Here is a 16,724-nt window from a genome sequence, read left to right on the forward strand (position 1 = left end):
AAATAAAAAAATTTAAATAGCACCAGAAAAACAAATATCTAACGGAAATTGTGCAATATTTCTACACACACACATACATAAACATTGAAAGAGAAAAAAAGGGAACATCTGTAATACTTTCAACAATAAAGAAAAATTTAAAGCTTAAAAAAGAGTATAGTAAATACATAACAAATACCTAAACCAGTAAAAAAAATTGAATGAAAATAAATAAAATAAATGGGAGAATATGTCATGTTAAAGTAAGAGATGTTTATGGACATATTGTCATTATGCCAATAAACTCTATATTTTTATAGTTGATAAAAATCCAAATAAACTATGTCAAATGCCCTGTATTTTTTACAGATTTAACATAATGTCAATTAAAATTAGAGGGTTTTATTTTTTCGCTGCAAATTGACAAACTAATTCTACAACATCTATACAAATATAAAGGGGCACAAATAAACTAAATTAATCTTGAAGCTGAAGAACAAAGTGGGAGAATTTACACAATTATATATCAATACATATTAAAAGCTACTGTATTTAACACAGCTTCATAAATAAGAAAAAGCTAAAGGAGTTCATCACCACCAAACCAATGTTATATGAAATGTTGAAGGGCATTATTCATGGAGGAGGAGGAGGAGGAGAAGGAGAAGAAGGAGGAGGAGGAGGAGGAGGAGGAGGAGGAGGAGGAGGAGGAGGAGGAGAGGAAGAAGAGAAAGAAGAGGAAGGAGAGATAAAAATATGAACAATAAAATGGCAATAAATATATATCTATCAACAACTGAATCTAAAAATCAAAATAAATGAACAAAATAAACTGGTGAATAAAACAGAATCAGAGGCATGGAAGCATGGCACAGATTGATGAGTCTCAGAGGGAAGTGGGAAGGAAGGGCGGGAAGAGATTGGTTAACCAAAGATCTTATCTATGGACACAGACAGTAGGGTGGTGAAGGCGTGGGGTGGGGCAGGAACTGGGTGGAGGGAGGCAATGGGGTGGGGGGAGGAGTGAGAAAGGGGGACATCTGTAATACCATCAACAATAAAGATTAAAAAAAGAAAATAGTTGTCGCTGACAGTAACATGAGGGACTGAAAAAAAAGAATAGTAAATAAACCACTGCAGCAGAATTCAGAGTTAAGAAACAGGTACTTGGATATGACAAAGCAGTGAGCAAAAGATGGTCTTTTTATTAAATGGTGCTGTGTATATAGAAAATCAAACTGGCTTTCTACATGGAAAAAATGAATCTCAGCTCCTATATTATACCATACTTAATAAAAATTTCAGATGGATTTGAGAATCTAAATGTGTAAGTTAAAACAAGAAATCTGCTGGGAACTATGACAACCAATAATCAGATATGGCTATTTCAACTTAAGCTTAAATTAATTAAAATAGTTACATTAAAAATTTAGTACCACAGTTTCAACTAGCCACATTTTAAGTGCTCAGTATGTCCTATGTATGCAGATATAGAAAATTTTCAATATATAAGAAAGTTCTCTACTGGACAGTAATGTTCTATAAGATAATATAAGATCATATATTCATGACTTTAAAGTAGGCTGCATGTTTCTTACGAAGATAGTACTAAGTAAAAAAAGAGAATATTGAAAAATTAGATATTATTAATACCAGGGGTTTCTGTTAATCACAAGATATAATTAAGAAATAGGGAATATTCATCAGTAGCATAATCATCAGTTTATATTTTTAAATGAAAAATCAAAGTGGAGAAAAATGTGTAATGTATGTTAAAATAGTTTAAAAGCAGAAAATAAACACATATATTTGCTTATATTTTATATATATATACTTACATTAAAACAGAAATAGTGAAAAGATAAATCATAAAATACGATGACCTGTAAGAGGAGAGAAGGACTAGAATGGAGGAGCAGGGATAGTAGATGCTTGACTTCTCTAAATATTCTTCCTTTTATTTTATTTTATTTTTAAAAAAAATTTTAATGAAGCATTAAGTAGTCTTTTTTTTTTTTCTTAAATATATTTTATTGATTTTTCACAGAGAGGAAAGGAGAGGGATAGAGAGTTAGAAACATCGATGAGAGAGAAACATCGACCAGCTGCCTCCTGCACACCTCCCACTGGGGATATGCCTGCAACCAAGATATGTGCCCCCGACTGGAATCGAACCCGGGACCTTTCAGTCCGCAGGCTGACGCTCTATCCACTGAGCCAAACCGGTTTCGGCAATATTCTTCCTTTTATAAATTTATTTTGGAACCATGTAAACATTTCCCATAACTATTAAAATTAAATTTTAAAAAGCAAACCCTAACTTTGAAAGGAACTTGAAACAAATGAACCTAACTCTGAATGTAGTGTGTGGCTTAACTACACAGAGAGAAATTATTCCAAGATACTTTAAAATACAATAATTTGCACTGTGAATGCCTAGTGAGATATACCCTACTAATGAAAAGAAGGCAAAAATATTAATCTGCTACTGTAATCATATTATTGGTGTGGTGCTGGTATTGTTTTCTAAGTCTGTTGTTTGAGTAGTATGGCAGTAACAAATGAGTAATTATGTTGATGTAAATGAAAACTGGTTTAGTTTTGGAAGATGGATGAAATAAGTAAAAACCTTATAGTGCTGAACTTGGAAATATTAGTATTGAGCTTGTGATGCCTAAATCTTTTAAAAATGCACACTTACTGAGGATACCTAGAAACACCGATTCAACCCTGTAGCAATAAGCCCACCGACTGTCCAGATTATATCTCTAAATATCATCTCCCACAGAAAGGAAGTGAAGGGACCTTGGAGACTAGTTGATTCCAGGTCTGAGACAGGAAATTGACAAAATGAACCTGGATATTTGTAATACCAGAAAGCAGACATTATCTTTAAAATGAATTAAATGAGTCTGTCATTGCAAGAAAAACAACTGACAGTATTTGCTGTGAATGATAACATGTAAGATTTTGAAAGAGAATTATAATTTTGGAAAATTTGTGTCTACCACTGTGAGCTTGTTGTTTCTCAATACTAAAAGACTCCTCATGAGATCAGTGGTGTTGACAAATGTGATTTTTTGTTATCCTATCTAATAAAAGAGTAATATGCAAATTGGCAAAACAGAATTTATGGAAATGAAACAAGAATAAAATCTGAATAACATAGGAGATCATGATTTAAAACTTTTTCACAAAGAAAACTTAAGGAACATAGAATATCACTAGTGAACACTACTAAATATTTAAGAAAGAAATATCACCAATGTTAGCAAAGATGTCCTCTAGAGAAGAGGAATAAAAAGAGTAAGAAAAGGTTCTAACTTGTTTAATAGGGTCAGCATAACCGTGATACCAAACTCTTATAAGAAAATGACAAGACAATTTCGAGTGAGGAATATACAGAGTGGGGCAAAAGTAGATTCACAATTGTTTGTATGGGAAATATACAACAAATAGGGGAAGATCGAGGTGGTATGGATTTAATAAATAATAATGTAAGGATAAACTGTGCTTCACATACTCACAACTGTAAACCTACTTCTGTCCCACCTCGTAGATGCAAAAACTCATTATTAAGATGTCTTAATTGGGCCAAGAGACATATGAAAACCTGCTCAAAGTCACTGATCATCAGAGAGATGCAAATCAAAACAACAATGCGGTACCATCTCACACCTGTCAGAATGGCTATCATCAACAAATCAACAAATGACAAGTGTTGGCGAGGATGCGGAGAAAAAGGAACCCTCGTGCACTGCTGTTGGGAATGCAGACTGGTGCAGCCACTGTGGAGAACAGTATGGAGTTTCCTCAAAAACTAAAAATGGAACTCACATTTGACCCAGTAATCCCACTCCTAGGAATATACCCCAAGAAACTAGAAACACCAATCAGAAAGGATATCTGCACCCCTATGTTCATAGCAGCACAATTCACCATAGCTAAGATTTGGAAAAAGCCTAAATGCCCATCAGCAGATGAGTGTATTAGAAAACTATGGCACATCTACACAATGGAATACTATGCTGCTATAAAAAAGAAGGAATTCTTACCATTTGCAGCAGCATGGATGGAACTGGAGAGCATTATGCTAAGTGAAATAAGCCAGTCAATGAAAGAAAAATACCACATGATCTCACTCATTTATGGATAATAAGGAACATTATAACCTGATGAACAAAAAGATAGATACAGAGGCAGTAAAGCATCAAACAGACTGTCAAATTACAGCGGGAAGGTTGGGGAGGGAGGGGGAGATAAGAGGTCAACTGAAGGACTTGTATGCATGCATATAAGCATAACCAATGGATGCAAGACACTGGGGGGTGAGGGCATGTATGGGAGTGGGGTGGGGGGGCAATGGGGAGATATGGACACATGTAATACCTTAATCAATAAAAAAAGAAATTGAAAAAAAAAAAGATGTCTTAATTGGTTGGTTTTACTTTGTGTGAACATCACTCTGAGTCTAAACAAAGCAGCTGTAATCTTTGTTCAAAGATTTTAAAGAATAAGCATAATGTACCTGATTTCAGAGAGTACATTTTTGAGGGTATGCCATTAGGGTTATGCTATAAAAATAGTATATACTAGAGGCCCGATGCACAAAATTCGTGCAAGGGGCTTGGCCCTTGCAGCTGCGGCGGCTGGCCTCAGCCCTTGCAGCCTCGGTTTCATCCGGAAGGATGTCCAGAAGGTCATTCGGCTGTCCTGTCTAATTAGCATAGTATGCTTTTATTATTATAGAAGTTGATGACAACCAGATGGCTCCAGGAAGAGCCAAGAATTTGGGATGGGACACAGAGGTGTTTCTCTGCAGCTCAGGAGATTTTGTGATTGCATATTCATTCCTAGATTCCACAACAGGTTTTTAAATTTATTTATTTATTTATATTTTTATTGATTTCAGAGAGGTAGGGAGAGGGAGAGAGAGATAGAAACATCAATAATGAGAGAGAATCATTGATTGGCTGATTCCTACATGCCCCCTACTGAGGATTGAGCCTGCAACACAGGTACTTGCCCTGACCAGGAATCAAACCGGTGACCTCTTGGTTCCTGGGTTGAAGCTCAACCACTGGACACACTGGCTGGGCCCACAGTGGTTTTAGATGAATACATAGTTTGTATTGAAGAGGAAATTATTATCCTAAGTCTTTTTCATAAATGCAATGTAAAAGAGACATGTAATTTATTTATATACGGAACCATTCTCATCATGTAAACTAAAATTAGGAAAAAAATGAGTAACCACCTTTATCATTTAGTTTTGGTTTTTAAGAATAATCCTTACTCATAAATTCCTTCCCATAATACTTTGGTTGAATTCCTAGACTGTGACCCTTATTCATCTGCTGTTCTGCCAAGTGTTATTTCTGACATTCATGTCATATGCATTTGAACAATATAAAAACCTTTCAGCAATTTAGTCTACCTTCATCCCCAAACAGCTAAGTGTATTTAGTCTCTGGAATGCTAATGTTTCCCTCTAACTGAAAATACTGAAGGCAACAAAATTCAATAGGTCATTAACATTATCAGACATGATGTTAAAACTTTTCCACAAAAACAATTCCCAGGCATTGCTTTCCCCTTCTGTCCACTCAAGCTATAGAAAGCTTTTTTCCTTCCTTTTTAATAGTTTGAGGATTCTTTACTATACAACAAATACTATTGCACTGTACACATGCTTTTAAAAAAAATCTGAATATATTTCCTATGCCATGTAAACTTCCTTAGTTACAGCACTCTAAAGTTTTTCAGCTTCAAAGTCAATATAAATATAAGGAAACATCTAATTAGTCTACGGAAAAGTCTAGTTATGGAATATACTTAACAAATAAAACCACCTAGAATGCTAAAACATCCTACCACTATCCTATCTAATAAAGAGGGAATATGCAAATTGACCATCACACCGTCACAAAGATGGTGGCGCCCAAAGCCACAAGATGGTGGTGCCCAGTCCCCTCAGCCCTGCCAGAGTCCCCCAGTCCTTTCAGCCCCACTGGGTGGGTGGCAGGCATGCAGTGTGGCCAGACCCGCCCTCAGCCCCCCAGCCGCCCAGGGCCGGCCCAAGGCACAGGCAAGCCTCAGATGGCAGCTGCCCAGCTGACCAGGCAGGCCCGAGATGCAGGCAAGCCTTGGATGGCAGCTGCCCAGCCACCCAGGGCCACTCAAGGCTCAGGTATTCAGGGCCAGCCGAGGCTTGTGCTGCCAGCAGTGGCAGCAGCAGAGGTGTGATGGGGGTGTCACCTTCCCCTGATCGCCGGGTCACCTCCCACCTCTGAGGGCTCCCGGACTGTGAGAGGGGGCAGGTGGGGCTGAGGGACGCCCCCCTCCAGTGCATGAATTTTCATGCACTGGGCCTCTAGTTAATAAATAACACTGTATACACATTACTAGTATATATCCTGGCAAAAGAAACTGCCTTAATTCCAGAAGAACAGTACATTGATATAACATTGCTATGATCAAACTATAATTTTCATGTGGAATATTCAACAAAGTCAGTTGTACATGGTTGTGCATTTTGCTACAAAAATATTTATTATCTAAAAAATTTTCCAATGCACTTAATTTTAAATGTTAAGTAGAAATTTATATCTCAGAAGTACCATCTTAGATAACAAACTAAAATTGCCCATTAAAAATTTTAACAAAAAAATTGACATGAGACACATGCTTTCTGCTTGTACAGTGTGCCAATTTTGTTTATATCTGTTAAATATTATCAGTAGGAGAGATACAAATATGAATGTGTCTCTAAATTTCTTAAACTCAGATTTGAGTATTGTAAACTATGTTAAAATACATTGTAAACTAAAATAAGCCAGAAAAGCTTAGAATTGGAACAAAATATAAACAAGTATACATTAACATGATTCTGTATGACTTAGGCACACAGTTGAAATTAGACCCATTTCAAAGGATTTTTGTTTTATAAAATTCAAGCAATAAATATTTTATTTCTAGAATTCTGCAATTATTATTAAGGCATTCAGTGAACACAATGACAGACATTTTTTTTTTCTAAAGAATCAAGATTGGATTAATATGCAATAGGATAGGAAGAAGTAAATAATAAATGCCTATGTGACTTACAAATACTCCAGCTTGATGAAAGTTACTTCACCCATGTTTTTATGCATTACATATTTTTTACATATAAGGAAATATCTAGCCCAAAAAATTATTAGTAGAGAATGGACTACCTAAAAAGTGATCAACAATGATGGAAAAAGATTGCTTAATTGGATGAATGGGGTGCCATAATATTCCTGCATGTAATGAACATTATAGCTCTGTTACTTTATCACTTATATAAGTTTAAAATTTTAGTCCCAGGGGACATTTTTCTTCATTATTAGTTATTTCTTTCCTTTAAAAATATTTCTTTATTGATTTTAGAGAGGAAGGGAGAGGGAGAGAGAGATAGAAACATCAATGATGAGAGAGAATCATTGATCGGCTGCCTCCTGCACACCCCCTACTGGGGATTGAGCCCACAACCTGGGCATGTGCCCTTGGCCAGAATCGAACCTGGGACCCTTCAGTCCGCAGGCTGACGTTCTATCTACTGAGCCAAACTGGCTAGGGCTATTTTTTCCCTTTTAAATAGTTAGTTTTCCTTCTAACTTCAGGTCCATTGGTTTTCCTATCACTTATATATTCTTTTCTAATCTAAACAAAATGTGTTTCTCAAATAATTCTTGACTCCAAAACTTTATGGACATTACTCATATTCTCATCTGAGTAATAAAAGAAATAAATGGTGAGAGTTTATGCATTGCTTTGATACCTGAAATGCTAATATTTTGTGCACCATTTTCTCCCTTAAAATTAATTCCATTTTAATTTGCATCCACTGCAAATTTCACCTGTAATGATATGCCCCTCTGTTTAACTGCATCAGTGGAAAGAACTAATGGAGCTTTACCATATTGGCTGAGATTTGGAAAAGGCTACAGTCAGGAGCCTGAGAGATATGGTAGGAGCCACTGTCTGCACCCCCTGTCAAAACTTCTTTTGTGCCGAGACCGGTTTGGCTCAGTGGATAGAGCGTCGTCCTGCGGACTGAAAGGACCCGGGTTCGATTCCGGTCAAGGGCATGTACCTTGGTTGCGGGCACATCCTCAGTGAGAGGTGTGCAGGAGGCAGCTGATCGATGTTTCTCTCTCATCGATGTTTCTAGCTCTCTATCCCTCTCCTTTCCTCTCTGTGAAATATCAATAAAATATATATTAAAACAAAACAAAAAAAACTTCCTTTGTGACCAAGCATCCAGTTCTGGTGAACAGAGCACAATTTCCACTGGGACAGAGCCATTTCTGGGCAAGGGGAACAGGATGACAGGAGCATTGGCCTTCCTATCTACCACAAACAAGTTCATGGCCACAGCTGCACTTCTGAGAGGAGTTCCACCATAAAGGGCTTCCACCTGAAAGTGAAACCCCTTGAGCTGCTGGAAGTCAAAGGAAGTTTTGGCAGCGATAGCACCACTGGATGATTCTACTGCCACCAAGCTAGAGGCTGTCTGCCCTTCAGAGATAATATCCAACAGTTCAGACAAGACAAGGCCATTCTTGCCCTGGTCCTGGTCCTGGTCCTGGTCCTGGGAAAACACGGGGCTTAGACAGATTCCAGGAGCATTGCTTTTAGACATAAAAAGTTCCTGTTGAGGTTGAGGAAAGCTGGATATATTGCCTGCGAGTGCTAAGCCGTCGAGCCACCATCTAAGGCGGTGATCAGGACTTGGCATTCGCTGACCTGCTCCCAGTTCAGGGACCCATCAGTCAGTAAACTGTAGTAATTGTCAAACAAAGCCTTCAGCTTAAAAGGGCCTCTACTGGACATGCTACAAATGACCTTTCCATTGGGACCGAAGTCCTCGTCCCGAAGGAGAGCAATCACTGTGCCAGGGCGGTGTCCTTGGAGAGTGGACTGGAGAGTCAGCAGGTGCACCTCAGGGGCACGATCGTTCATGTCAGCCACTCCCACCAGCAGTTTGGCGGTGCTGGCTAGCCCGAAGGCACCTTGGTCCCTCGCCTGAATGTATGCCTCCAACAGTTTCAGGAGCATCTAGCAAAGCAGCTCCCCGCACCTCCCCATTTCTAGGGTGCACTTGAGAGTGGTGTCGCAGCTTTGCTTGCGTGCTGTTGTTTACTGAGTTCCAGATTTCCCCATTGGGGCCTTCAGCCAGGTCCGAGGCCTGAACTCGAATGACTCAGTCCCCTCCGGTACATCCTCTGGCACCTTTGTGCGCGCTCAAATGCAGGTGCATCATCGTCTGTGTCCACCAGAGCGCGCGGTCCGCCCCGCGTTCCCGATCCATGAGCGCCAGCCGGTGGGTGGCGCGCTTCTCGGGATCCAGAGCTTTCTCCAATACCAATTCCCGCTATTCGCTGCTGTGCACCCGCAGCCCCATGTCCAGGCAAAGTGTTGGCTGGGGTTCAGGCGGTAGCTTAGCACCCCGTTGCTTCACCGGTTGGCATCTTGGGCATTAGGGAGAGTAAAGCGGGTCCCAGGCACCAGGAACTCGGGGATGCGCAGCTGCAGTGCTGGCAGGGAAGTGAGGTGAGTTGTCGTTGGTATCCAGGATGTGAACGCGCATCTGGTGTGGCTCCAGCGGGTTCTTTTGCATCGGCTTGCAGGTCAAGACGTAAGCAGCTTTGGCCCCGCACAGACGTTCGCGGTCCGCGGGCTCTCGGACCACCAAGCTACCCCTGGCCATCTCCACCTGAAGTAGGGCTGGTCGTGGCTGAAAAGGAAGCGTAAGTTCCGCAAGGACAGAGCAGCAGCTGACATCCTCAGTCCAAGGTGACTTGCTACGGCTCTGCCCCGCTGGGTCTCCTCCAACACTGAGTATTCGAGCTGTCCTGCGGCAGAGCTGCAGGACACCCACAAAGGACCGCACCGTCCAGACCCCGGACCATGCTCCAAACTCCCGAGAGCAGGAGCCGTGGCAGAGAGCAAGGCCAGCTAGCCGCCGCTGCCCGCTAGAGGGCAGAGACCTTGGACGCTCTCTCTGAATACCGGGATCGCCCGGGCTGGCGGGGTGGGGGGTGGGGGGATTGGGGGGCGGGGAGGTCGGCCTGCTGGACCAGAGGCGAATCTGCAGCGCCACCTAGGGATGTAGAGACCAGGTAACTGCCTGCGCTTGGAAAGCGCGGTCTCTGTTCCCAGCGGGCTGGGATCTCGCCTGGAGGCCTGGCAGCAGGAGCGGGGCAGGCAGGAAGACTCTCCGCGAACATAACACATCTTCCTTTAATGGGTGTTTCCTAGGACAACGCCCCAAGGCCACCCGGGTTTTAGCCTCCACAGTCTCTGCTGAGAACTGTAACTGGGGCTAAGCTCAGCTGGTTTTCTCTCGCCAACTGTCAGTCCCCAAGGCACGGATCCAGGGGCCTCCTACAGGGCCCCCTGCAGGGGCGGGACTCCGAGGAACCTCTGGGCTGAGCGGGTGAGAGGTGGGACCCAGACAGGAGACAGGAACCATCACGTCTTTGAGACTAAGGAAACAGCAGGCCCGGACCTAGTGCTGCGGTGCATTCAGTACTGAATTCCCAGCCACTTTATTGTGGGTTAAATTCTCCCCTGCACCTTGGTATATCCCAGGAGCCTCCAAGATTTCAATAGAGGCAACCACAAGGGGCAACTTGGGGAAAAGGATCCTCCCTCAGGCTTCCCCAGACTCGTGTTTTTCAATGCACTAAACTTTAAGCAAAGTGGAGCCCTTACTGGTTTGGCTCAGTGGATAGAGCGTCCGCCTGCGGACTCAAGGGTCCCAGGTTTGATTCCAGTCAAGGGCATGTACCTTGGTTGCGGGCACATAGCCAGTGGGGAGTGTGCAGGAGGCAGCTGATCAATGTTTCTCTCTCTCATCGATGTTTCTAACTCTCTATCCCTCTTCCTTCTCTGTAAAAAAAATCAATAAAATGTATTTAAAAAAAATAAAAAAAGTGGAACGTTAGGACTCAGGCCTTGGGCTGGCTTTTTGAGGGTCAGCAGTTTCTCTTTCCCCAGGAGACCCTCCTGGGGGTGCTTTGCAAGCGGCCCTTGACTCTCTGTGTGAGAAAGGTCAGCGACTAGTCAATATCAAGCACCAGAAACTCAGAAAGATGGACAACTCATTCCCAAACAGTACCTGCAAAGCTCCACGGAGGGAAGAGGAAGTACTGAGATATTCTTCCAAGTGTGACCAGGAAACTAGTCTGCAAATATTTAGTAACAGTAATGGGGGCGGGATAAGAACAGGGTAGATGCCCTTTCTCAACCTTTGTTTTTAAGCCAATCTTCTGAACAGAAATCCGGACAGTGACCCAGTCCTATGAGAAACATCTGTGAGCTACCAGCAAGCAATACCTCCAAATCCCACGTGGCACCCTACACCCGAGGGCTTTCCCTGAGGTACAGGTAAGCTGAAAACGAGGCTGACTTAAAGGACTGTTAGACACTAAATCCCTCACTCAAGCCCTTCTTTTAATGCACTTGCAGTATCCAAAGTCCCAAGAACCAAATTTTGAAAGACAAAAACTGACTACAGATAAAAAATTGAAGCTTTGTAAAATAGAAGCTTTTGGGCCATCTATTTTCTGATCAGAAAACTGCCTAAAAGTATTGTTTATTATTGAAGCTGAGTGTAGGATACATGGGGGTTATTTACACAATTCTCTCAACTTTAGTGTATGTTTGAATATTTCTATAATAATTTTAAAATTGCTGATTAAAATGAAGTTGGGGCAGGGAGCTCCAGCATTCTGGTTTTAAGACTAAAAGTGAGATTATTATGGCTGCCCAGAGACCCCAGAAAAGGTGTTATTGGACAGCCCCCTGCTCAGAAGGAGAGGGTTCCCCCTACCTCAGTTCTTGTCAGTCTTATAGGAATGAATTCAAACCAGTGACCCTTGTTGTGTTGTGATAAAGCCAATTAAAGCAAGTAAATTTATTAAAGAAGGAAGGCAGCAAATCTATGATCCAGCATAATGTGCATGTGTGGTCTCTCAGCTAATCTGAAGAGTGAGTTGGGTAGGGGTTGGAGACATTATATACCCTCCTGATTATAGGTCTCAAAATTCCTGTGCTGAATGTCTTGGTATAGAATAGATTAATTCTCAAGGTCCCTTTTTAATTTGTTGTGGCCTTCCCAGAATACATGAGAAGCACCTGGCAATTTTACCTTGCCAAGCCTTGAGACTACTGGCTTCTCTGTTTAGGGAATTAAATCGATCAATCAATAAATAACCTTCCCCAAAATGACTGATTTCTTTGTTTTATGAGTGAGAAAGACTCCCCACTTCTCTCCCCTTTCCTGCATTCTATAGTTGGAGAGTCATTTAACCATTTACTCTCAAGTGTCCTTGGTTTAGGGAAGATAAAGGGCCTGTAATTTACAAACTGGCTGCAAATTGCCCGCACTGGCCTTGTTTTAACTTTCTTGTCTCAGTTTCCCTATTCCACGTGCCATGGAATTTTCCTAGATTTTCACTGCCCTGTAACAAGATTGGTAGCGGGAATATCACAAACCCATCCCTTATTTCTTCCAGGCAAATAAGGCAGGGTGCAACATAAGGCAATGTAAGAGTACATGCCCCTGTCTAATTTGTCTTTCTGAATTAAGGAACCAAAAAATCATTGACACCAAATCTTGGATAAAATTAAAGTAGGGAACATGTCAGCCCATTGAATGTTAGGTAGAGTCATAAATATAGCCATCCTTGGGGATCTTTATTAGGAGTCATCATTAAAATGGCCATACTATCCAAAGCAATCTACAGATTCAATGTAATCCCTATTAAAATACCAATAGCATATTTCACAGATAGAGAATAAATATTCCAAAAATTTATATAGACTCAAAAGATCCTGAATAGCGATAGCAACCTTGAGAAAAAAGAACAAAATCAGAGGGATCACAATACCAGATAGCACTGTAATCAAAACAGTTGGGTACTGGCACAAGAACAGGTACATAGACCAATAGAACAGAACAGAGATGGCAGAAATTGACCCATGCCAATATGGTCAATTAGTATTTGACAAGGGAGGTAAGATCATACAATGGAGTAAAGGTAGTCTTTTCAAAAATGGTGCTGGGAAAATTGGACAGGTAAAGGCAGAGAGAGAGAGAGAGAGAGAGAGAGAGAGAGAGAGAGAGAGAGAGAGAGAACAAGTCCACCAACTTACAATATACACAAGAAAACTCAACATTGATATAACTTAAATGTAAGTCACAAAATCATAAAAATCCTAGAAGAAAACATAGGCAGTAAAATCTCAGACATCTCACATAGCAGTATTTTCATCAATAGATCACCTGGGGTAAGGGAAACAAAGGAAAAAAGAAACAGCTTTGCACAGCAAAAGAAACCATCAACAAAATGAAAAGGGAATCTACTGTATGGGGGAACATATTCGCCAATGATATATCTGATAAGGAGTTAATCTCCAAAATATACAAAGAACTCATACAACTCAACACCAGGAAGACAAACAGTCCAATTAAAAAATGGGTGAAGAACCTGAATAGATATTTCTCCAAAGAGGACACACAGATGGCCAAGAGACATGGAAAAAACAAACTCAATGTCACTGATCATCAGAGAGTTGCAAGTTAAAATGACAATGAGGTATCACCTCACACCTGCCAGAATAAGTACCACCAATATATCAACAACAAGTGCTGGTTGAGGATGTGGAGAAAAGGGAACCCTGGTACACTGCTGGTGGGAATGCAGACTGGTGCAGCTTCTGTGGAAACAAAATGGAGGTTCCTCAAAAAATTAAAAATGGAACTGCCATTTGATCCAGCGATCCCACTTCTAGGAATATATCACAAGAAACTAGAAACACCAATCAGAATATAAGTATCCCTATGTTCATAGCAGCACAATTTATACTAGCTAAGATCTGGAAACACCCCAAGTGCCCATCAGCAGATGAATGGATAGAAAAACTGTGGTACATCTACACAATGGAATACTATGCAGCAGTAAAAGAAAAGAAGGATCTATTACTCTCTGAGACAGCATTGATGGACCTGTAGATTATTATGCCAAGCTAAATAAGCCTTTCAGAGAAAGAAAAATATCACATGATCCACCTATATGTGAAATCTAATGAACAAAATAAACTAACAAAATTGGTCCAGAGGTATTGATGCATGGAACAGAATAACAGATCTCAGTGGGGGTGGATGAGAGGGGACAAGAAGGGATTAACCAAAGAACATAGCTGCATAAGCCCTGGATACAGAGAATAGTATGATGTAGGCCTGGGATGGGGCAGGGAGTGGTTGGAGGGAGGCAAAAATGGAGAAAATGGTAGATATCTGTAATATTATTGTGGACGAAAAGAGGCCACATGCTAACCTGACTAACTCAGGGAAGGCCTGTGTGGCCGTCTTGCAAACTCTGAGACCTAAAGTAACCACAAAGGATGGTCTGAAATTAAAGACTTTTAATGAAAAAGCAGTTTATGGTGGGTAGTCACATCCTAGGCATGTATCTTCCCTGACAAAGTTCACTCTTTACCTTAACCGAGCCTATTGTCTTTTTGCATCTATGGTAACATATTGTTGGAATGTAGAAGTAATTTTCCTTTTTTTCTGGACCCCTCAAAGCACAGGCACCACTCTGTGGAGACCACAAATCCCCTCATTGTTATTGAGTTAATTGTTGATAGTTAAGTATCCTGCTTACTACACCAAGTAATGTTAATATAAAAAAAAAACATTCAAACCTGTAAAGAATTTTTGTGAGTTTATTTGAGCCAAACTGTCACCAATTGCCAGGAAGCAGAATCTCAACATATTTAGATAGTGCTCTGGAGAATGGCAGTTTTTTTTAAATCTTGTTTTATACATTACAATCAAAAGAGGAGATGTAAGTGGGTAAGTGGTGATAGATTAAGGAGGCCAGAGACAGCAAAATGGGGAAACCTCTGGGACTGGATAAAAAGTAAAATGATAGACACGTACTTTTACTGAGGTGGGTGCAGGATAGTTAACAGTCAACAATTAACTCAATAACAATGAGGGGATTTGTGGTCTCCACAGAGTGGTGACTGGTTTGAGAGTCCAGCAAAAAGGAAAATTACTTTGACATTCCAATGATATGTTATCATAGATGCAAAAAGACAATAGGTTCAGTTAAGGTAAAGATTGACCTTTGTCAGGGAAGATACATGCCTAGGATGTGACTACCCATCATAAACAGCTTTTTAATTCAAAGATTTTAATTTCAGACCATCCTTTGTGGTTACTTTAGGTCTCTGAGTTTGCAAGACGGCCACACAGGTCTTCCCTGAGTTAGTCAGGTTAGCATGTGGCCTCTTTTCATCCACACTATCAATAAGAAAAATATAAAAAGAAAAAAATACTCTACATTTGCTGTTCTTTAAAAATTTTTTTAACATCATTATTGTTGAAAATATTACATAGGTCCCTCTTTTCCCCACATTGACCCCTTCTAGCCCAACCCCAACCCTAACCCCAGGCCTTCACCACCCTATTGTCTGTGTCCATGGGTTATGCATATATGCATACAGGTTCTTTAACTGATCTCTTCCCAATCCCCCCACCCGCCCACCCTCGCCTTCCCTCTAAGTCTAAGATTAGATAATGCTGTTCTTGTCTAAATTCCCAAAGCAAACTGCAATAGTCATATTTCAATACTAAGATAATTAAAGCATAACCCTTCACCCTGTCTTGCATCATATATGAAACTTAGAAGTTTTTTATTTTATTCAGCAAAGATGTCTTACATACAAGTGTTTACAAGGAGTGGACTTATAGCCTATCATGCTATAATTCTTTTCCTCTCAAAATTTACAGTTTTGGAATTGGAGAATGTTAGCCTCCAGAGATTTTTTTCCCCTCCAAACTGCATACCTGAATATATTTCTGCTCTGTTTCATCATTTAAAACATGTGCAACATCCTTAAAGAAAAAATTTTCCCTACCCATTCTGGCATGGATAGCAACCATAAGTGACACCAATGGGCCACGGGGCATGGCCAATGGCCATCTGGAGATAAGCATCATTAGCTTAAAAAGAAACATTAAGAAGAGATCAGAAAAGCAGTATTGTGTTGGTCCAAATTTTTCTTTTAATCATCACCTGAGGATATGTTCACTGATTTTAGAAGGAGAAGAAGAGAGGAGAGAGAGAGAGAGAGAGAGAGAGAGAGAGAGAGAGAGAGAGAGAGAGAGAGGGAGGGAGGGAGAGATGAGAAAGAAACATTGATTGGTTGCCTCTGATACTCATCCTGACTTGGAATAGAACTGCAACCTAGGTATGTGCCCTGACCCGGAATTGCACCTGCAACCTTGTTGGTATATAGGATGAAACTTCAATTGATTGAGCCACCTGGCAAGGCACCAAATTTTTATTTCAAAGGTCTTTATGATGTAATTTTCATCCATCTCTTAAGCAGATCTGAAATACATTAATTTTTAGTGTACAGAGGCTGCTTACTCACAAAGTTATCTTTGGTTTCTGTTTTTCCATGGACATTTGCGGTCCTGGGCAGCCAATCATCCCATATTTTAATTTATTTTGTTTGAATAAGGGGAATGCATTTCAGATCTGGAATTACTAGGTAGCTAATTTGATGTACTAACAGAAACTCTAGTGTGGCCCTCCTTTCGACCTAGTCTTCTCCGCAGGTGGTCACACAGAAGACAGAGGCTAATAGTTTTCCGTAATCCCACCTGAAACTATGTCCACTCCTTGCACAGCAGT

The 16,724-nt window shown here is 40.7% G+C and overlaps 1 pseudogene across 1 annotated transcript; it reads right to left on the reverse strand.

Moving 5' to 3' along the window:
- Positions 1-5,173: 5,173 nt before the first annotated feature.
- Positions 5,174-15,946, reverse strand: LOC308240677 (protocadherin alpha-C1-like; annotated as a pseudogene). The gene is made up of 4 exons: positions 15,872-15,946; positions 9,226-9,963; positions 8,259-9,174; positions 5,174-5,207 (listed from the first exon to the last, which is right to left on the reverse strand). The product of its transcript is annotated as a protocadherin alpha-C1-like (transcript).
- Between the last annotated feature and the right edge of the window lie 778 nt (positions 15,947-16,724).

Source organism: Plecotus auritus (assembly GCF_963455305.1).
Source record: "Plecotus auritus genome assembly, chromosome: 1".
NCBI lineage: Eukaryota > Metazoa > Chordata > Mammalia > Chiroptera > Vespertilionidae > Plecotus > Plecotus auritus.